Source organism: Schistocerca cancellata, unplaced genomic scaffold, assembly GCF_023864275.1.
Source record: "Schistocerca cancellata isolate TAMUIC-IGC-003103 unplaced genomic scaffold, iqSchCanc2.1 HiC_scaffold_1054, whole genome shotgun sequence".
Lineage (NCBI taxonomy): Eukaryota > Metazoa > Arthropoda > Insecta > Orthoptera > Acrididae > Schistocerca > Schistocerca cancellata.
The window spans coordinates 42501-47500 of NW_026047054.1; the positions used below are offsets into that span (position 1 = coordinate 42501).

Here is a 5000-nt window from a genome sequence, read left to right on the forward strand (position 1 = left end):
ATACGAATGCCCCCGCCTGTCCCTATTAATCATTACCTCGGGTTCCGAAAACCAACAAAATAGAACCGAGGTCCTATTCCATTATTCCATGCACACAGTATTCAGGCGGGCTTGCCTGCTTTAAGCACTCTAATTTGTTCAAAGTAAACGTGCCGGCCCACCCAGACACTCAATAAAGAGCACCTTGGTAGGATTTCAACGGGGTCCGCCTCGGGACGCACGAACACGCACGAGGCGGTCGCACGCCTTCGGCTCGCCCCACCGGCAGGACGTCCCACGATACATGCCAGTTAAACACCGACGGGCGGTGAACCAACAGCGTGGGACACAAATCCAACTACGAGCTTTTTAACCGCAACAACTTTAATATACGCTATTGGAGCTGGAATTACCGCGGCTGCTGGCACCAGACTTGCCCTCCAATAGATACTCGTTAAAGGATTTAAAGTGTACTCATTCCGATTACGGGGCCTCGGATGAGTCCCGTATCGTTATTTTTCGTCACTACCTCCCCGTGCCGGGAGTGGGTAATTTGCGCGCCTGCTGCCTTCCTTGGATGTGGTAGCCGTTTCTCAGGCTCCCTCTCCGGAATCGAACCCTGATTCCCCGTTACCCGTTACAACCATGGTAGGCGCAGAACCTACCATCGACAGTTGATAAGGCAGACATTTGAAAGATGCGTCGCCGGTACGAGGACCGTGCGATCAGCCCAAAGTTATTCAGAGTCACCAAGGCAAACGGACCGGACGAGCCGACCGATTGGTTTTGATCTAATAAAAGCGTCCCTTCCATCTCTGGTCGGGACTCTGTTTGCATGTATTAGCTCTAGAATTACCACAGTTATCCAAGTAACGTGGGTACGATCTAAGGAACCATAACTGATTTAATGAGCCATTCGCGGTTTCACCTTAATGCGGCTTGTACTGAGACATGCATGGCTTAATCTTTGAGACAAGCATATGACTACTGGCAGGATCAACCAGGGAGCTGCGTCAACTAGAGCTGAGCAGCCGGCCGCCCGGGAGTGTGTCCCAGGGGCCCGCGCGAACACGCAAGCGTCCGCTCAATTATTCTGCAAACAGGAGGAGGCTGAGCTCCCCTGCACAATACACCTCGAAACCCTCTCAGGTCCCGGCGGCGCGCAGCGCCGTCCTAAGTACTTGGTCGGGTTCGAGAGAGGCGCAATCGCCCGGAGTTAGGCGAGTAGACGCTTTAGGTGCGACCACCCGTGCTCCCAACTGAGCTTGCCGCTGCCGACAGAGGCCCGGGAGCGTGCTGTCGTGGCATTGCCGGCGGGAGACAACACGCGCCACCTACGGTGACCGGCAGCTCCAACGCCAGCGCCACAGAAGGGCAAAGGCCCCACGTGGGTGCCGAAGCGAACTCCGTGGGTGCCGAAGCGAACTCTCCCAGCACAGCGCACGTGCCAACACGTCTGCACAACTGCGATACAAACCACCAGCGAGAACCGCTGGGGCGACCGAGCAGCAGACGGCGTCGCGGCGCCGAGTGCCGGGCGGCGGCGCATCCTCAACGCACACAGTCCTCAGTCGGACCAGCACACTGCAGATGTCCACCGCGCTTCGCACCGGGCCCGCGAGGACCCACTTTGGCCGCCCGGCGCCGCGCGCAGGGTGCCCCGGCGCGCAGCTGCGCCGCCTGCCGCGTCCGTCGGCCGGCGCGCCTGCCACTGGGCGCCCCCACCAGCCGGCTGTAGCGCGTGCGCCCACGCACCGCGCGGCCAGCACGCCGGGCGGCCCCCCCCTCACCGGCCGGGGACGGTCCCACCCAGCCACCGCCGCGTATCGCTTCACACACAGATTTGCCCTTACTGATTTACCTCCAGCAACAACAACCGCACCACAATGGGTTTACCAGTTGTTCATTTGCGTAACGTCACCAGCAAACGTAGACGTCCATCCCAGTTTGCAAATGCAACGATTATTGCATACCTGTCTGTTAGGTGTCACGACACACTACGTCTGCCCACATACACGCAACAAAATGTGCACGACTAGAGAACACGTGGGAGGTGGCCCCCTACGTATGCGATGTCCATTACGAGACCGACTGTCAACCAGCATCTGTACCATGTCGCAGATGTGGAACGCGGTGCACCATGCTATCACACTGTGTGAGAAGAGACGACTACGTTTGAATACACGCGCCACTACATCAACAGACGGCTCATGCTGATCGCCATCCAGGGCGTCCGTTAATCCCACACGTCTCTATGGCGTACCACACTGCAATGTAGCTGTTATGGGGAGACGGCACGTGGCTGAGTGCACAACATTTGGACCGTATGGTTCGCTGTTGTTGGGCGCAGTCGTTGTACGGTCACACATGTGCCACAGCGTATCATGCAGTACATACGGACCTATGTGCAGTACAATGTGAGGGTTAAGCTTACGACATCAGCGGACAGTGGACACAGGCCGTACCACGACGTAGACTGAGCGCTTCGACATGCGAATGCCAGTGAACAGCTGCGAAGGGCATTGAACACGCAAGCACCTGAACGACCAGCGTGCGAAGGCAGGGGGGAGGGTGGGGGCGATGTACATCCTGCAGTCGTCCACATTACAGTGTACAGCGGGAGCATGTAAAAAGTAAGCAACACTTGCGAAGTGTTGAACATGAAACGATACACAAGAGGGTGGGCGGTGCGAGTAGCGAACTATATTCAGAGGGTTGTGGTTAGACAACACTGGATTAATGTAACGTGTCATATGCCAATTACAGAGCAGGTTAAGGCACAACTTGGGTTAGGTTAAGGCACAACGTGGGTTAGGTTAAGGCACAACTTGGGTTAGGTTAAGGCACAACGTGGGTTAGGTTAAGGCACAACGTGGGTTAGGTTAAGGCACAACGTGGGTTAGGTTAAGGCACAACGTGGGTTAGGTTAAGGCACAACGTGGGTTAGGTTAAGGCACAACGTGGGTTAGGTTAAGGCACAACGTGGGTTAGGTTAAGGCACAACGTGGGTTAGGTTAAGGCACAACGTGGGTTAGGTTAAGGCACAACGTGGGTTAGGTTAAGGCACAACGTGGGTTAGGTTAAGGCACAACGTGGGTTAGGTTAAGGCACAACGTGGGTTAGGTTAAGGCACAACGTGGGTTAGGTTAAGGCACAACGTGGGTTAGGTTAAGGCACAACTTGGGTTAGGTTAAGGCACAACTTGGGTTAGGTTAAGGCACAACTTGGGTTAGGTTAAGGCACAACTTGGGTTAGGTTAAGGCACAACTTGGGTTAGGTTAAGGCACAACTTGGGTTAGGTTAAGGCACAACTTGGGTTAGGTTAAGGCACAACTTGGGTTAGGTTAAGGCACAACTTGGGTTAGGTTAAGGCACAACGTGGGTTAGGTTAAGGCACAACGTGGGTTAGGTTAAGGCACAACGTGGGTTAGGTTAAGGCACAACGTGGGTTAGGTTAAGGCACAACGTGGGTTAGGTTAAGGCACAACGTGGGTTAGGTTAAGGCACAACGTGGGTTAGGTTAAGGCACAACGTGGGTTAGGTTAAGGCACAACGTGGGTTAGGTTAAGGCACAACGTGGGTTAGGTTAAGGCACAACGTGGGTTAGGTTAAGGCACAACGTGGGTTAGGTTAAGGCACAACGTGGGTTAGGTTAAGGCACAACGTGGGTTAGGTTAAGGCACAACGTGGGTTAGGTTAAGGCACAACGTGGGTTAGGTTAAGGCACAACGTGGGTTAGGTTAAGGCACAACGTGGGTTAGGTTAAGGCACAACTTGGGTTAGGTTAAGGCACAACGTGGGTTAGGTTAAGGCACAACTTGGGTTAGGTTAAGGCACAACTTGGGTTAGGTTAAGGCACAACTTGGGTTAGGTTAAGGCACAACTTGGGTTAGGTTAAGGCACAACTTGGGTTAGGTTAAGGCACAACTTGGGTTAGGTTAAGGCACAACTTGGGTTAGGTTAAGGCACAACTTGGGTTAGGTTAAGGCACAACTTGGGTTAGGTTAAGGCACAACGTGGGTTAGGTTAAGGCACAACGTGGGTTAGGTTAAGGCACAACGTGGGTTAGGTTAAGGCACAACGTGGGTTAGGTTAAGGCACAACGTGGGTTAGGTTAAGGCACAACGTGGGTTAGGTTAAGGCACAACGTGGGTTAGGTTAAGGCACAACGTGGGTTAGGTTAAGGCACAACGTGGGTTAGGTTAAGGCACAACGTGGGTTAGGTTAAGGCACAACGTGGGTTAGGTTAAGGCACAACGTGGGTTAGGTTAAGGCACAACGTGGGTTAGGTTAAGGCACAACGTGGGTTAGGTTAAGGCACAACGTGGGTTAGGTTAAGGTAGAAATTGCGTTACATTGCGGTACAAATTGCGTTACATTGCGGTACAAATTGCGTTACATTGCGGTACAAATTGCGTTACATTGCGGTACAAATTGCGTTACATTGCGGTACAAATTGCGTTACATTGCGGTACAAATTGCGTTACATTGCGGTACAAATTGCGTTACATTGCGGTACAAATTGCGTTACATTGCGGTACAAATTGCGTTACATTGCGGTACAAATTGCGTTACATTGCGGTACAAATTGCGTTACATTGCGGTACAGATTGCGTTACATTGCGGTACACATTGCGTTACACATTGCGGTACACATTGCGTTACACATTGCGGTACACATTGCGTTACACATTGCGGTACACATTGCGGTACACATTGCGTTACACATTGCGTTACACATTGCGGTACACATTGCGGTACATTGCGGTACACATTGCGGTACATTGCGGTACACATTGCGTTACATTGCGGTACACATTGCGTTACATTGCGGTACACATTGCGTTACATTGCGGTACAAATTGCGTTACGAATTTGGTTAAGTTAAGGTGCAAAATGGGTTAGGTTAAGGTGCGAAATGGGTTGGATTACAGTACACAACGTGGTAAGAGAGTGTGTTGGGGGGGGGGGGGGCCGAGGTTCGTTGGTAGTGATCATTGTAAGTGAATGTCTGAGGCAGC

General features: G+C 52.7%; 1 non-coding gene across 1 annotated transcript in view; it reads right to left on the reverse strand.

Moving 5' to 3' along the window:
- The window catches only part of LOC126151306 (small subunit ribosomal RNA), a 1909-nt gene extending 923 nt beyond the window's left edge, over positions 1 to 986 (reverse strand). The window contains exon 1 of the ribosomal RNA XR_007531929.1: positions 1 to 986. This exon is cut by the window's left edge and continues 923 nt beyond it. This is a non-coding gene — a ribosomal RNA (small subunit ribosomal RNA).
- Between the last annotated feature and the right edge of the window lie 4014 nt (positions 987 to 5000).